Below are 17,675 nucleotides of genomic sequence, written 5' to 3'. Positions count from 1 at the left end.
CTGTCTTGGCCCCTCCACTCCCCCTGCGCACTCTTCCTGAGCAAGTCCATCCATTCCCATGGCCTCGGTCTCCACCACCTCCCAAATCTGTATCATTTGTTCAGAACGTTCTCTTGACCCCCAGACTTCTGTGTCCAACCTCCTACTCAAGCCCATGTCCCACATCTCAAACTCAGTGTGAATCAAATTGAAATCGTCTTCTCCACAAACTCCTCTTCATCCTGTGTTCCCTCCTAGGGACAGGAAAGGGACCACCAATGCCACCAGCCAGGGGCTCAATTCCCGAACCTGGGCATCATTTTTGACATGTTCTTCACATCCTCATCAGGGTGTTCTGTCAGATCATTTCCAAAATATCTGTCCGACCCACCCTTTCGGTCCTACCCACGGTCACAAGCATGGTACAAGTCACTCTCCTTTCTCCAGGACAGCTACAGTAGACTTTGAATGGACCCTCCTGTTCCTGCTGCCAGAGGGAACTTTCTGAACCCCAAACTGGAACATGCCACCCTCCCATTTAAAACCTTTTGATGGGGGGGCGCCTGGGTGGCTCAGTGGGTTAAAGCCTCTGCCTTCAGCTCAGGTCCTGATCCCAGGGTCCTGGGATCGAGCCCTGTATTGGGCTCTCTGCTCAGCAGGGAGCCTGCTTCATTTCCCATTGCCCTCAGGATGAAGTTCAAAGCCTCAATGGGGCCTTCATGCCTAACGGGTCAACCTCATCGTTGGCCCATCTGCGCTGCTCTCTGCTCAGCTGCCCTGAATTGTCTTCAAAGCATCTCAAACTCGCCCAGCTCATCTGCCGCTAGGATCTTCCACCTGCTGTTTCCTCTTCCTGGGACTCCCCTCTCCCACCTTCACATCCCTAACCTCTCAATTTGGAGTCCCAGCTAAATGTCACCTCCTGGGTCGACCCTGAGACAGGTTAGCACTCACTTTAGAACACTCCTCACAGGTGTAATCTGAATTGACTGCAGCTGTAAAACCGAGTTGAGCAGACTTGCCTGCCTCCTGTGATCTGTAGCCTCAGAATGATCTTGGTTTCGGGCACACAGGAGACCTTTCATACATAGTTATTGAATAACTAAATAGATGAGAGGCCCCTGAGCCAAACCTGAAGACCCACTATGAGATGGATCGATGAAGCTGGGACTCCGAGGTTGATAGCCCCACGTGGGGCAGGCCCTCTGATGCCGCGACCTTTCCATAGGGTCGCTTGACACCAGTTCTACCAACAGATGTTTGTGGGATCAGCTGGAGCTCCCCGTAGGACACAGAGGGGGCTGGAAAGGAACCTTCCCTATTGGGAAGGAATCCCTCCCAATTATGACCTAACCCAAGTCATAATTAAAATCACCCCACCTAACCTTTGTCCTTGCGGGGTAATGAGATCTGCCCGCTGTGGCCTCCAGCCCTGGAGCAGTAAATTAAAGTTGTAGGCAGTCTGCTGGAAACTATTAAAATTATCTCAGATGATTTCCCTTTGAAATGAGACACTTCTGGTTTTGTTTTTTAGGTACCGCGATCGCTAGGTTTGTGCACTGGGCTAGGGCAGGTGAGGGCCTGGGCTGCGTTTGCTCTCCATTCCTTTTTTTTTTTTTTTTTTTAAGAGCAAAAAGGAACTTGCATTGGGGAGGATGACAAATAGTTTAGAGAAAGAAAAGTGAGACCATCAAGGGTGTGGCAGCGGTGGGATTCGAACCCACGCCATCGAAATGACTGGAGCCTAAATCCAGCGCCTTAGACCACTCGGCCACGCTACCGCCCGTCACTGTGGCTTCCGTTGAAACTATATTAGTTTAGTGACGTGGCGACTCACGCTCCGTGGCCCCGCCCTCTTGGATTTGCGCATGCCCAATATCAGCCTAGCGTGTCTTGCGCGTTTTAAAGGAGTCTTGATCCCTGGCTCATTTCCGTGCCTTGGAACCACAGGACTTTTTTGATCGGCAGCAAAAACTACGGTCGGAACGCAGCACTAAAAAAGGAAAGAAGAGTTCCCAAATGTTAAACATTAATATGCAGTCCCCACGTGTGTGTGCCTTGGATTTGCCGTGTGCGTCGTATACTGTCTACGGCCACGTGGGGGCGGTGCCGCGCTGTCGCTTCCTCCCTTTCGGGGCTGGGGGCCGTGCGGGGGAACCGTGCTCTGCACAGAACCCGGCTAGGTCCCCCAGCCTGCGGACTCGCCATCCCTACGCCAGTTCAGCTCTGCAAGCCCTGGGTGCCCCCATGGTTTGGTCCTTGCCACCGCGAGGTAAGAATCACCGGTCCAGGTGAATGTTGTTAACAACGTCAACGAATGTGTTTGCTGGTTAATTAGCCTGTTGGGCTTCCTCAAAGGGATCTCTTGTCTGCATATTAGGGAGGGAGAAACTGAAGTGCAGAGAGGCTAAGTGACTTGTCTCAGCTGCCCCAGGCCCCAAGATTCCCCTCCCCAAACCCTCCCGAAACCCAAGACCCTTCCAAGACCCAAGATTCCCCTTCTGTGCAGGCTGTTTCAGTGTTTTCTGCTTTTAATGCAATAAATACAGATCGAATATACAATACATAAGTACATAGCATATTTCTATCTCCCATCACCCAAAATTAATTGTTAACATATTGTATATTTGCTTCAAAGATTCTTTAATTAAAAATACACTGAATACTATATATGGATAAGATTCAAGTCTCTTTTGATACCCTCAAGTTCGATTCCCTTTCCTCTTCCTTCAGGAGTCTCAGATCCTTCTAATTCACTTTTTTCTAATTTTACATACTCTTACGTCTATCCATTTCCTTGCTAAATGTCTAAGGAAGATAACAAAAATACAGTGCAGTAGAGAAACACAGGTGGATGTGGTAAGCTGAAATATCGCCGCCCCCAAAGATGTCCACATCCAAATCCCCAGAACCTGTATGTTACTTTATGTGACAAAAGGGACTTTGTTAGCATAATAAAGGATTTTCAGATGGGGTGATTATTCTGGATTATCCACGTGGACCCAGTGTAATCAAAAGGGTCCTTAGAAGAGAAATGCAGGAATCAGAGATTTGAATACAGAAAGAGAGGTCCCAGTGATACTGCCACAAGCCAGGGAATGCCCTAGAAGTTATAAAAGGTAAGGACACAGCTTTTCCCCTAGAGCTTATGAAAAGGAACACAAGTGACTTCTGACTTCCAGAGCTATTGTTGTTTTAATCCACTAAATTTGTGGAAAATTGTGAGAGCAGTCATTGGAATCCAGTAAGGTGGGATAAACCAGCCCATGGGCTTGTAAATCACACAGCCTGAGCCTTGACTAGCAGTGTGATCTTAGGAAAACTACTTCTCCCCGGACCTGTTATTCATCCCTGTAATGGGGAGATAATAATATCCAGGATTGCTGTGAGAATCAAACTCATCCATTTGCAGATACTCCTTAAGCACCCGCAGCGGGTCAGGCACTCTTCTGGGCACTTGGCTACACCAGAATGAAGCAGATTGAATGTGGTAATGTATATCATGCACATAAAGACTTCTGGTATTTATTTGACAGAGAAAGAGAAAGAGAGATGATGAGGAGCAAAGGGAGAGGGAGAAGCAGAATCCCCACTGAGCAGGGAGGTGGGACTCGATCCTAGGACCCTGGGATCATGACCTGAGCAAAAGGTGGATGTTTAACCCGCTGAGCCACTCAGGAAGCTGTATTCTGTTTGTGAATATACGTGGTGTAAATGTCATGGTGGTGACTCCCAGGGACCTAGGCTCTCCTCCCAGTACCTCACTGTGCTCACCACCAGAGTTCTTGGCTGGGTGCTCCTGACCACTTGGTGGTATTATCCATGTGCATCTCCCTACCCCTGCCTTAAGAAGGTGTTTGAGTCTCTCCCAGGACCAGACCGGGATGTCTGCTCGAATGTCATCTCCAGATAGTGTCTTGTTCACCGGAAGCTATATCCTCAAGACCTAGAACAGTATTGGTCACAAGACCCCTCCTCGTACCAGTGCTTTTGCATGCTTGGTTAAGGCCACTCCATCTTGCTATGTGGCCCCAGACAAACTCGGAGGCAAGCGCTTCTGGCTGGAGCTGCCCAACACAAGATGTCACAGAATTTTTGTCTGGAGGTGGCCAAACTGGGGTCTGTTCTTTTGGAGGATCCAAAAGGAGCCACAAGCAGGAAGCAGAGCCTTATTTAAGAATCCCCCCTAATGACTCAGCATTCTCCTATAGTTAGACCATGTGCTGGGAGCAACCTTCCCCCACCCCAACTCTCTCTCTCTCTCTGATAACTGAATTCAAGTGAACATTAATCCTACATCTACTCGGCCTGCTCAGGCAAAGAGCAGGTCTTCTGGGAGAAGGAGAGCCGCTTGCAGAGCTGCCCAGAACCCTCATGCCAAAAATCCAGTGGAAGGAAGGCCATGAGCTCATCTGCTCCACCAAGCATTTCTCCAGGCCTGTCTGGCCCCCAACAGGCATGCTGACCCGGCTTCTCTGGTGACTGATGTTTTCAAGGGTGCTGTTTGGGAAAGGGCAGCTTCTGCGCAAAGCCAGCCCCAGCCAGGCAAGGTGGGGAGGCCCCAGAAACCAAAGCAACTGGCCTGTTTCATTTTGTAAGACCTCGGGTTTTGACGTGACATTTAAAAATAACTTTTGCAAAAGTAATATGTGTTCTTTGTTGAAACTCGAGCAAAGAAGGAGAAGCCCAAATAAGAAAACAAAATCACTTTTAATCTCTCCACCCAGTTAAACTCTTGTCAAAGCTTTAGTAAAGGAAGGTGCTTTTTGTCTGTGGAAATTGGTAATGTAGGGGCTTCTGGTTGGCTCAGTCAGTAGAGCGTGTGATTCTTTTTTTTTTTTTTAATATTTTATTTCTTTATTTGACAGAGAGAGATCACAAGTAGGCAGAGAGGAAGGTGGAGGGAGAGGGATAAGCAGATTCCATACTGAACACGGAGCCCAGTGCAGGTCTCGATCCCATGACCCTGAGATCATGACCTGAGCTGAGCCATAGCCTCAGGTGGAGGGAGAGGGGGAAGCTTGAAGAGATGTTTGTCCATGTGAGAGACAGAAGGGCAGGTTTTAGGACAGGGGAGCAAGGCTTGGAGCTGGAGTGTGCTGATGACCGATCCCTGTGAATGGTTTATTTTTCCTCTTGCATGCTGTGACATCACCGGCATGGGGTAATGTTTTCCTTCCTATCCTTTTTTGGTTACCCAAATTCTTTAATATAAAGTCTGAATACCTCTGTGTCATGGTTATAGGAGATTAAGGACCAGGCAAAATCCGAGAATGATCTGATCCACATCTCCTTGCTGAGGCCACCCAGGGCACCTGTCTTCCTAAAGCTCCCGGAAGTGACACCTACTGTTCCTTCCGGGCTCCACGCAGATGTCATTTCTTCAGAAGAGCCTTCCTGAGCAGGTTTGCCTACGTCATCTCTCATTGCCTGCTACGCTTCTCACTCAGGGCACGCCCGGCAGTTTAAGTGGCGTGGCATAATGACTATGTGAGAAATTTCTGTTCTTCCATTTCTTACCCCATTAGAACTGCCTAGCACAATACTTGGCACGCAATAAGAGCTTAATAAATATTTGCCATAAGAATGGATGTTCAGAAACCCTAGGCTTAAATTCTATCAGCTCAACAACTCTCTGGAATAGAGAGATTCTCTTTTTTCACGCTTGCTAGAAAAGATCCAGATTAGGATCTCATTGGGCTAAAGGGATAGAATATGCTCATTGACCAGGCCTTGTCCTGTGTCCACTCTTGGCCCCAGGTCAGTGGTGAGGGCTTTGCTCCCCGACTAAGAATGGAGTGGGCTCGTTTCCTAAAGGCTAATCAAGATCCTCATGCAAAGAAGGGGGACTTCTGCTGGGTGGACAAAAATTACAGAGGCTCAGAGGAGTTAAATAACTTGCCCAAGGCCACAGAACTATCAGTAGTTCAGTAATACAGTGTTGTGTGTTTGTTTGTGTGTGTTTTGTTTGCTTGTTTGTTTTTTGGTTTTTGGGTTTTTTTGGTCTGGCTTTGGATTTGGACAGATCAGCTCAGAGTCTGTTCCTGTCCAGCTTTCCCACGGTCAGAATTTCAGGTGCAGTTTTATCTTGCCAAAAGCCAGAGTTTTCCCAAGATGACTAAAGGAGCCAACACTTCAAACCAAAATATCTGTTAGCTTTTGTATTTTCCAAAACTTGTAGCACAGAGGCCAAAGGATAAAACACTGAGTGATGGGTTTCAAGACCATTTCATTTTTTCACCCCCCCCCCCTTATGAGATGTCGCCTGTATGTCATCCCCCTCCGCGAGCTGCATAAACTTGAACCTGCTCCCCACAGAGGCCATAGCACCTTTGCTTTCCCAGGGGACTCTGTTTGCTGGGCTTCACATGGGCAAAGACTCAGCGTGTCCTCCAGCTCCTAAAATGTAGTTACCCTTTGCCAAGAGGAGCCACCGCGTAAATCTTTTGGGCAGGAACACCTGGCTGGCTCAGTTGAAGGAGCCTGCAACTCTTGACCTTGGGGCCTTGAGTCCAAGCCCCGCGTTGGGTGTAGAGATTACTTACACTTAAAAAAAAATAAAAAGAAAGAAAGGAAATCTTTTGGGCAAATCTACCTCTAAGACCCTCAGTTTTATGATCTATGAAATAGAAATACAATGCAACCTACTTCACAGGGTTGGTGTGAAGATAGAATGAGATAAATCATTCAATAAATGTCAGTTATTTTTATACTTAAGTAAGAGTTGTGGAATTTCTAAAATTTTAGTAGAAAAGTATCTGGAAGGATACTTTTTAGTAGAAAAGTATCTGGAAGGATACTGGAAGGAACATGTATCAACATGTTCACAGTAGTTTTCATTAGTTTTGTATCCTTTTCTTCTTTATACCTTTCCATATTCATCCATCCACTGGACGGATAATTCTTAAGCATTTAGCATGTGCCAAGCCCCATGCTGGGAGTTAGGAATACGGCAATGTGCTAGAACGTTAAGGAACGTCTAGAGAGGATTGTAAATAATTACACAAATAATTACAGTTGTTATAAGTGCCTAAGTTTTTGCCAAGCAGAAATTAGAAGAAGAAGAAAAAGCAATTTCCGATAAAAAATATTTACGATGACCCATGGAGACTTAATGAGATGGGTTTCTAGTGATTTTGGAAAGGACTTCTCGGATTCCCCGCCGGGAGGGCGCCCCCTTCGCCGTTGGGTGCCAAGCCCGCCCCTTGCATTAGGTGGGGACGCCGTGTACTCAGCAAGCCGCGAGGCGCGGACTCAGCGCGCTTCTGCGCTGGAGCGGGAGACCCTCCCGGCGCCTGCAGGAGCGCCGGCGGCCACCTGGGGGCGGCCACGTGAGCGCCGCGCCGCGCCGTGCGCCCGCCGGACCAGAGCCCCGCCCCTGCCCGAAGGCTCGTGCCCCAGCCCCAGCCGCCCTCCAGCCCGGATCGGACGCCGGACGCCCCGCGGTGCTGCTGCCCCAGCTCCCCAGACTGTCGCCTGCGCCTCCGCCCTAGGCACGCGGCCCTTCGCGCCCCGGGGGGCGTACCGGCGGCCCCAGCGCCCCGAGTTCGACCCGACCGCCCTGCACGGCCCCGGCTTGCCTCCCAAGAGCGCCGTCCGTCGCGCCCCGCTCGCTGCTCCCCGGCACTCTCGGGGGTCCGCCCGCCCTGCACCCTGGAGCACCGGGCCGCGAGCCTCTGCCAACTCCTCTGGATCTTCGCGGCCGTGGGCAGCGGCTGCAGGGCCTGTCCGCCCGAGGGAGGTAAGTGCCGGCGGCGAGTAGCCAGGCGGGTGGGGACCGGGATCCGGCGTTGCAGGCCTGGGACGCCCCGGTGCGCCGGCGCCTCGAGCGCGTTGGGTCGGGGCTTGGAAGTGGGGTCGGAGGCGGCGCAGAAAGGGAGTGTGTGTCTGGGGGGCGCTGCTTCTCAGGTTTCAACTCTTTGGGGCTCAGTGGTTGCTTCTGTAAAAGAAGTGGGGGGAGCCGTGCAGATTAACGGAGGTGTCTGTTGGGAAAGCACTTGGCACACAGTCGGCGGGGAGGGGCGGTTTGGGGGCCTCCGCCCGGGGCGCCTCAGAACCCGCACAGCGTGCGGGCAGCGCGGCTTTCCTGTCTCTGCAGGGCCCCTAGCTACATCCCCTCCCCTGGCCCCTGAACAAGAGGCCTGAATTCCTGGAACCTCGATGACAGTGTAGACGCGCCTTTGCTGCATTGCTGGCTGCGGGAGGGAGTTTGGGTGTTGGCAGGCTCCGTTGACATGTGCGCCAAGGGCCGGGCATTGATAGGCGAGTGGCGGCGCGGAGGTGGAGGCCTCCCGGGTAAGTCCCGGCCTAGATCTGTCTGTGCCCGGTTGGAGGATTGCGGGGAGCCAACCCAGCTGCGTCCCTAGTATGACAGGTGGGCCACTACGTCTGCTGTGGGGACGCTCTGGGAGCCTGACTTCTGGGTCCTCGGCCCTGGGCGCTGCCTGCCTTGGGGCCATAATTTCAGCCCGGAAGTTGAGTGACATAGTCCAGCTCTCTGATTTTACAGAGGAGGAAACCGAGGCCCAGGGTTGTCTAACAGATGACTAACATGCAAGGTGCAGCAGGTGTGGCCGCGGAGAGCAAGAAGATGGGAGCTGGCGTTGCCCGCTGTGTCTGTATGTGTGGAGGGGGGAGGCGCCTGGGGAGGCTTCCTGGAGGAGGTGGTGTTTGAGCTGTTCTGGAAGGATGCCAGTGGAAGGAGGTAGGGTTTAGAGATAGCGTATGCACACATTCATTTGTTTGTTCATTTATTAGCTTAACAAATATGATAAAGCTTCTGGATGATGTGAATTCAGGTGTAACAGAGTTGGCATTGCCATCCCCCTTCTTTGAGTTCTCGTCTCAAAGAGGGGAGTGTGCAAGTGATGAGGGAGCAGAAGGCTGGCTGAAGACAGAGTAGAAGCTGACACCCTGCAACCCCCACCCCTCTTCTCCTGGGTGTGACATTCTTCCAGGAACCTCTGAACTATCTTCATGTTAATGCCTTGCTAAAGGGAAAAACAACCTTAACTTAACAATGGCAAGGCCTTGGATATCCTGTGAGTCTTGGTTCGCATATGGAAGTTCTTTGGGAAACCTCCCTTTTTCCTCACCTCCCCCAACTCCGAAGTATGTAATCAGTGACCCCGTCACAACCCTGGGGCAGCAGGTCTTCCTTGCCCCCCCTCCCACCCTCCTGTCCCCATGCTTTCATAAACCACCATTTTGCACTGAAGAGGTCTCAAAAATTCTTTCTTGGTCATGGACTCCAGACCTCACCCCCGAACTTCACCTACATTCCCAGACCACATCACAGGGGTCCCAAGTTCTCATCCTCTGCAGGGCTTGGGGGAGGCAGGTAGTGGGGGCCTGAAGATCACTTGAAATGGTCTCAGATGACATAGGATTAATTGTATACATTCTGTGATTTGTAGTTTCTCTCTTTTTTGCTTTTGGTGACAGAACACTGCTTTTTGACTGATTAAGGATATAGCCCTGATTTTATTTTAAATTGTTTCAAATGTATTATGTGACAGAGATGGCAATTAGTCACCAATACTCCCGTTCTCCTCTTCCTGGGGTATTGCCTGGGTGAATTTCCCAGGCTCCCTAACTGTTCTTGGCAGGATTGGTGGCCAGTTGCCGGGACACTGAGAACAGTGTCGAAGAAAGCTGAGTCAGCAGCAGAAACTTGGTTTTGTTCAAGCTCCTTCTCTAGGAGGGCTCTCTTTCTGGTCCAGTTCTTAAAGCTGAAGCAGAAGCAATTGATGGTCAGAACTATATCCAAAGTAATACCGGCTGTCTGGCCAGATAAAAAATACAAATTTTGTGTTGGAGAAGTCAGTTCCGCTGACCAAGAAGCTGCAGACTATTGCCTTAGTAAACTGAGAAACTCAGAATGTTCTAAAAGGTGATTATGGTGCCCATAATGGGATGAAAATGACTTGGATTTTTTTTTTTTTAAGATTTTATTTATTTATTTGGGATAGCGAGAGCACAAGCCAGGGGACAGAGAGGGAGAGGGAGAAGCAGGCTCCCTACTGAGCAGGGAGCCCTGCAGAGCTGGATCCCAGGACCCTGGGTTCATGACCTGAGCCAAAGGCAGATGCTTAACCGCCTGAGCCACCCAGGTGTCCTGTGACTGAATTTTTAAACATTGCTGGATTAAACCTTTGTACCCAAGGCTGATGGGCACAAACAAGGCTTCAAACAAAGGAAGCAGAGAGTCACTAACGTGGATAATAAAAGGAGATGACAGTCTCTGGGTCCCCAAAGTCCCAGGGCTGGGGATACCCAGAGAAGCATTTCAAATGGCTGGAAAAGTCAGAAGGTGGACAGTGTTCAGTTCTTCAGCTATGACATTTTCTAGACCTAGGACTCCCCGGGGGGGCTCAGCTGCAGAGAATGTCTAGACCATTGGTTCTTTAACTTCATGGCACATGAGAACCACCTGATGAGCCTTTTTTTTTTTAAGATTTTATTTATTTATTTGACAGACAGGGATCACAAGAAGGCAGAGAGGCAGGCAGAGAGAGAGAAGGAAGCAGGGTCCCTGCTGAGCGGAGCCTGATGTGGGGCTGAGGCTCGATCCCAGGATCCTGGGATCAGGACCTGAGCCGAAGGCAGAGGCTTTAACCCACTGAGCCACCCAGGCGCCCCTGATGAGCCTTTTTAAACACAGGTTGCTGGGCCCACCTCCAGAGTTTAATTCAGAGTGAGGCCGGTAAATTTGCACATCTAACAAGCTCACAGGTGAGGCCCCTGCTGATAGTGGTCCCATGACCGGTTTAGCAAGTGACGGCTAATTGGATTCCGCCTACATTGGCTTCACACCCAATTCCCCCACTTTCTAGCCACATGATTTGGGGCAAGTCACTTAACTTCAGTTTTCTTGTCTGTAGGATGAAGCTAATAGTGCCTACCTCCTGGTATTCAGGGGCAGCTTCCTGGTGGAGGTGGCATCTAATCTGAGGCCTGAAGGATGAGAAGAGCAGGGTGGGTAGGGAGGGCAGGCCCGGCTTTGTGTCCTCCAGGGAGCTGAGAGGAGCTATGGCATAAGTGCTTTGTAAGTGGCACTGAAACACTGTGGATCGATTCTGTGCTATGTGTCTAAGGGCAGGATTGCAGTGGAGGGAGAGTTGACCAGGGTGTGGAAACTGGACTGCCTGGTACAGCCTCAGTTACTTATGCCTACATTCCATTGGCCCCAGTGCAGTCACATGGCCCCACCTAGGTGCATAGGATCCTGGGAAATGTAGTCCATGGCAGGGCAGGGGACCATAAACACAGTTGTCTGTGTTACAGTAGCTTTTTCTGGCCCTTGGCCACCTCTCCTACCACTTCTCCACTTTGCTTGCTCTGCTTCACTTTGTTGGATGACTGCATTTTACCCATGAGACTGGGGTTCCGTAATTTGCCCAGTGTCACTCCGCTAATAGTGGCAGAGGCAGGACTTAAAGCCAGATCTGTCTGCCCCAAAAGCCTGTTGGGCCGGATCCTAGTCCTAAGGTCTTTTTGAGGGCCTCCCCATGATCCAGGCTTTCCCACTCAGGATCTCAGTTGTGGCTCAGGCTAGCTAACCCCCAGATGCCTTGTCATTTTAACTGGTAGTCCCTCCACTCCACGGATGCCCATGATATCCGTAGAAACTGCCAACTTTTCTCTAGTTATTCATGCAACGTGCGTTTATGGAGAACCCAGTGTGTGCCAGGCATTGTGCTCTTGGCTGGGAGCTGGAGAGGAGTAAGACACGGCCCCTTTTGTTCCAGACGCCCACACCGTCTGGCTGCGGAGAGGCTGTCTAAACACAGAGTTCCCCTGAGAAGTGAGACGGGCTGTATCCCTGGTCTGACCTGCCAGGAGTACAGAGTGTCCTGGGTACATATATGAGAAGGGCGCCCAGCAAATGACTCAAAGTGAAAATTCAGGCTCTCTTGTGCATTTTGTGAATGGAAGCTATGCTTGAAGTATTTTGTGCTTTGCATTTTTCTGATTTTTTAAAAACAGTAAAAACTGCCTTTGCTCCGTGACAGTTTTGTAGGCGCAAAGCACAGCACAGTGGAGTGCGGTGACGTTTTTATGGGACTTGGCAGAGCAAATGTTGACTTACCTCCTTGGGTTGGGCTGGGGGTTGCTATTCTCATAGGGAAGCAAGCTGATTCCCTCAATTCAAAAGAAATACCAGAAACGGTATGCATGGAGACTTGCTTTTTTTTTTATTTTTTTTTAAGATTTTATTTATTTATTTGACAGAGAAAGATCACAAGTAGGCAGAGAGGTAGGCAGAGAGAGAGAGGGAAGCAGGCTCCCTGCTAAGCAGAGAGCCTGATGCAGGGCTCGATCCCAGGACCCTGAGATCATGACCTGAGCTGAAGGCAGAGGCTTAACCCACTGAGCCACCCAGGTGCCCCTGGAGACTTGCTTTTAAAGAGGACAGGAGGGAGAGTGGATCAGGGAAGGCCTTCCTCCAGAATCATGCTGAACCAGGGTCCCTTGGCACTATTGGCACGCTGAGCTGAATGATGGATACCGTGTTATGGGGCCTTTTCTGTGCACGCCAGGATGGTTAGCAGCAACCCTGCTGTCCACTCACTAGATGCCAGGTGACAACCCAAAATGTCTCCAGACATTTGCCAAGTGTCCCCTGAAGGGCAGGCAACATTGTTCTAGACTGCTGTAGACTACCTTTGTTTCCTAGTGCTACTAAATAAATCACCACAAATGTGGTGGCTGGCAACAACACAGATTTCTTATCTTAGGGTTCTGGAGATCAGAAGTTCAAAAGTCAAGGTGTCATCAGGGCTGAGTTCCTTCTGGAGACTCTAGAGGAAACCGGTCTCCGCCTTTTCCAGCTTCTAGGGGCTGCCCACCTTCCTTGGCTTGTTGCCTCTTGCTCTGTCTCCAAGGCCCGCCGTGGGGTGTCTTCACATCTTTCTCTGTGTCCCCTGCCTCCATTATCCCATTTCATTGGCTCTGACCCTCCTGTCCCCTTTTTATAAGGGCCTTTGTGCTTATACAGGGCTCACTGGGTTTTCCAGGAGACTCTCCCCCATCTCAAGATCCTTAACTTAATCACACCTGCAGAGTCACTTTTGTCATGGAGGGGAGCACAACTCACAGATTCTGGGGGTTAGGATGAGGACAGCTTTTGGAAGCCACTGTTCTGGGTGGACAGAGGTGACTTAGGGAGTGGGACACAGGGGGTGGTCCGGCAACAGTAACAGCTGGTATTTTGAGTGCCAGCGCTCTGTCAGGCACCACATGCCTGATCTCACTGTCTCGTCAGACATCTCCCGGGCTGGGTAGTGTTAGCTGTCCTCTCTTTCACAGGTGAGGATGCCACCCAGGGGAGACTTTCTGAAGGGAGTAGAAATTTGAGCTGGATTTTGAAGAGACCCAAGGCAGGAGAGGCATTTCAGAAAGAGGGCCTCCTGCGAGGTGCAGGGCTGTGAGGTGAGAGCTTGGCGGTGAATGGTGATTGGTTCTTGGGCCAGACAAGTGGAGGTAGGATGCAGGGAGGGGGCGGTTGGGCATGGACATCTGTAAATCAGTCCTTTTATTCTGACATCCCAATCTAAACTCTATTATTTCTACAGTAGTTTAAGTAAATGTTTCTTTTTTAAAAAGTTTATTTGAGGAGTGCCAGCGTGGCTCAGTTGGTTAAGCGACTGCCTTTGGCTCAGGTCATGATCCCGGGGTCCTGGGATCGAGCCCTACATTGGGCTCCTGCTCAGCTGAGAGCCTGCTTCTCCCTCTCCCCCTGCCACGCCCCCTGCTTGTGCTGTCCAGCTCTCTCAAAAAAAAATAAATGCAATCTTAAAGAAAAATGATTGATTTGAGAGAGGGTGCACATGTGTGTGGGGGGAGGGGCAGAGGAAGAAAATGCCCAGGTAGACTCCCTGCTGATGGGGAGCCCGGGGGTAGGGGGGCCAGGGCTAAATCCCACAAGCCCCAAGATCATGACCTCAGCCAACACGAAGAGTCAGATGTCCAACTGACTGAGCCACCCAGGCAGCCCTAAGTAAGTGTTTCTTCATGGGCACCTTACCACAGGCCAGGGGTACAGACATTTATAAGACACTGACACAGGCTCCACTTAGTAACCTCTGAGGCTGCCCATTTGTTAGTATCCCCACCCCCAGTAAATAAATAAAACCCAGCCTGGAGAGGTACTGATTAGTGCTGTGGAGCCCTGCTCAGTGCCAGCCGCTGTAGGGGACACAGACTCCAGAATGGCACGGCTTCCCCTTAGAATGGGGCCTTGGGGGGTGCCTGGGTGGCTCAGTCAGTTAAGCAACTGCCTTCAGCTTGGGTCATGATCTCGGGGTCCTGGGATCGAGCCCAGCCTCGGGCTCCTTGCTCATTGGGAAGTCTGCTTCTCTCTCTAATCCTCCCCCCATACTCTCTCTCTTTCTCTCAAGTAAATAAATAAAATCTTAAAACAAAACAAAACAGGGCCTTGGCTCCTAATGGGGAGGCTGGCGATTCACAGTGGGCCCCGTGGCTGCAAAGCGCAGGCCCTTAGCCACTAGAAGGGGCTTTGATTTTTGTTAATTGTTTTTCACCAGTTTTATTGGGGGTATAACTGACAAATAAAAATTGTGCATATTTAAGGTATACCATGTGATTATTTGATATGCATATGCATTGTGACATGATTACCACAATCAGCCTAATTAACATATCTGTCACCTCTCCCAGTTATCGCTTCTTGTGTGTGTGTGAGCACAATTAAGGTCTGTTCTCAGGGGGCACCTGGGTGGCTCATTAGTTGAGCTTCTGACTCTTGATTTTGGCTCCGGTCGTGATCTCAGGCATGTGAGATGCTGCACTGGGCGTGGAGCCTGCTTAAGGTTCTGTCCCTTCCTCTCCCTCTGCCCCTCCTCTCTCTCTCTCAAATAAATAAATAAAATCTTCTAAAGAAAGAAAAAGATGTATTCTCGGGGCACCTGACTGGCTCCGTTGGAACAGCACTGGACTCTCTATCTTGGGGGCTTGAGTTTGAGTCCCACGTTGGGTGTAGAGATATTTAAAAAGATCTCTTCTCTTAGTTAGTTTCAGGTTTACAATAGAGTATTAATAACTATAGTCCAGGGGCGCCTGGGTGGCTCAGTGGGTTAAAGCCTCTGCCTTTGGCTCGGGTCATGATCCCAGGGTTCTGGGATCGAGCCCCGCATCGGGCTCTCTGCTCAGCGGGAAGCCTGCTTCCTCCTCTCTCTCTCTGCCTGCCTTTCTGCCTACTTGTGATCTATCAAATAAGTAAATAAAAAATCTTAAAAAAAAATAGCTATAGTCCATTACATCCCCAGGACTTGCTCATCTAGCACAACTGAAACTTTGTACCCTTTGACCAACATCTTTATGTTTCCTCTACCTCCCAGCCCCTGACTGCCACCATTCTGCTGTCTGTTTTTAGGACTTTGGGGTTTTTTCAATTCCCCATATAAGTGAGATCATGAAATGTTTGTCTCTCTCCGTCTGGCTTATTTCACTGAACATAATGTCCTCCAGGTTCATTCATGTTTTTTGCAGATAACAGAATTGCCTGTTGTGTGCAAAAGACAGAATGAATGACATTCCTTTGTGTATATACACCAGATTTCTGTTATCCATTCATCCAGCTCTTAGGTTGTTTCTGTACCTCGACTATTGTAAATATCGCTGTGGTGAGCAGGGGAGTGCAGATCTCTCTTCAAGACAGGCTTTTCTTTCTGGTTTGAAGGAAACCGAGGACTCAGGCTAGGGTCCAAGATAGTGTTTCGAACAAGCCCGGTGCAGTCCAGGGCAGCCTGCCCCTGCTCCCTTCTCCTCCCCAAAGGTGCCCCATCACAAACGGGCTGTTCTCTGCCCAGCAGCTCCCGTCATTGCCGAAGGAGAGAATCCATGCCGAGTGCTCTAGGGAAACTGTCCGTATGTGTTATCTCTCTGTCTTATTGCAGCAAGAATTACTCATCTTTGAGGTCAGTAGGAGCAAAAGTATGTTCTGCTTTCTGATCAGTCATTTACAAAAGCCACATCTTTCCTCCTTTCTCGCGGTGAGTTGAACTCACACTACACTGTGGGAGACCATAGCTCCTCCTGCTTGATGCAGTAAGACAGCGTTCTTGAAATGGGATCTGAGGGACCCAGGAGAAGCCCCGCCAGTCTGGGGGTGGTGGAGTACGGAGGGAAGTGGGGAGGTCAAGGGAGGCTCACGTCTCATTTGTCACGCCAGGAAATCAACAGATGAGGACCCAGATTGATAAAATAAGAAATAACAGAGAAACCATGTTGTTTAGGGATGTGGTGATATCTACCTGGGGTAACACGTAGACAACCCCAACCACAGAACCTGAGAGTTGGGGAGAGGCACGTCCCCTCGCAGAAGCAGGCGTGTGACACAAGGTGGCCTGCAAGTCACCCCTTTCACCGCAGTGCAGCGGAGGCCGAGGTGGGTTCTGCTGTGCTGGGCATATGGTAATGTGTGCACGGGGCTGCCCGACGGGGACCGAGTCCGCTCGGGGGTGCTGCTCCTGGAAGTGGCAGACTGGGGAATGCAGTGCATTTCTCCAGGCAGCGAGGCAGCTCAGGGTGGGGTGAGGGGAGGCCCAGGGAGGCCCAGCGGCCGGCGTGGCTGGGCCCACAGGCCTTGACCTGGACATTGCAAACATTGTTTTCTGTCCCAGCCCCTGCCAGAGGAACCTTTTATAGTGAGACCCAGTAGGAACAGTGGTTCCCTGGCCAGAGCCTGAAATAGCCTGTCCCCTGAGGACCCCTGGAGAAGCCTGGCTTGGCTGCTGACCAGGTATCCAGGTTACCAGCGTGGCTGGGACCCAAGGCTCAGCCCCCGTTATTTATGATGATAATAATAGTTCCGTGTCGTAGTGCTGGCTCTGTGTTAGCGCTGTCAGGCCAACGGGCCGGGTAAAACGCTGCATCCTGGATGACAGCAAGGAAGCTGAGGCTTGAGAGTTCGTGTCACACAGCTAGGAAGTGGCGGAGCTGGGGCTTGAACCCGGGTCTGACTCAGAACTCCACTCAGCTGCCTCTCTATACAAATATTTTCCCAAAGCATGTCAGGGACTGGGAGGGAAAGATCGGGATGTCTGAATGAGGACAGAGGAAACGTTCTAGAGAATCCTGATGGCTTGGGAGCTGGGGTCCTGCTCCTGGGATCCTCACTAACAGGAGCAGGTGCCTGTGGGCAGAGGGAAGCCCAGGTCCGATGGAGATTCCTGGGAGGCCAGGGCCCTGACTGGTGTCGGAACAGGCATCACAGTCCTGAATTACACGGCCCAGTGAGGGCTCCTTGCCTTCTTAGCGGAATTTAACATCCTCCAGGGCCCAGTCTTCCTGGGCACATGTGGGCTCTGGATTGAGGCCACAGTTTTCCCAGGCTGCTCCTGTCCAGGTACTGACTTGACATTTAGAGATGTGATGGGACTTTTTGTGGGAGAGATGGGGTTACTGGACCGGACTAAATTAGCAAGTAGTAGGGGAAAGAAGAAAATTTCAGTCGACTATAGACATTTGGATAGCAGAGTCTGAAGATTGTGAGCCCCCGTGATGTAAGATTATGCTGCCCCAGGCTCCCTCTGTCTCATGGCTCTGCCATCCATGGCATATGGTTTCCTCTTCCTGGTTAAAAATAGCTGCTTGAGTTCCAGCCATCACACCTCCGTTCCAGCCAGCAGGAAGGAGGAAGAGTCCAGAAAGGCACATCCCCTCCCTTTAAA

General features: G+C 50.6%; 1 protein-coding gene across 1 annotated transcript in view; it reads left to right on the top strand.

Annotated features, from left to right (window-relative positions):
• Window positions 1-7,395: 7,395 nt before the first annotated feature.
• EEF2K (eukaryotic elongation factor 2 kinase) overlaps window positions 7,396-17,675 on the top strand; it is a 61,956-nt gene continuing 51,676 nt past the window's right edge. Inside the window, exon 1 of the mRNA XM_080831718.1 lies at window positions 7,396-7,720. The gene's annotated coding sequence lies outside the window, so the exon portion shown is untranslated. The remainder of the gene's footprint in view (window positions 7,721-17,675) is intronic.

This window comes from Martes martes, assembly GCF_963455335.1.
Source record: "Martes martes genome assembly, contig: SUPER_18_unloc_1, whole genome shotgun sequence".
NCBI lineage: Eukaryota > Metazoa > Chordata > Mammalia > Carnivora > Mustelidae > Martes > Martes martes.
This window is presented reverse-complemented; position numbering and strand designations above follow the sequence as displayed.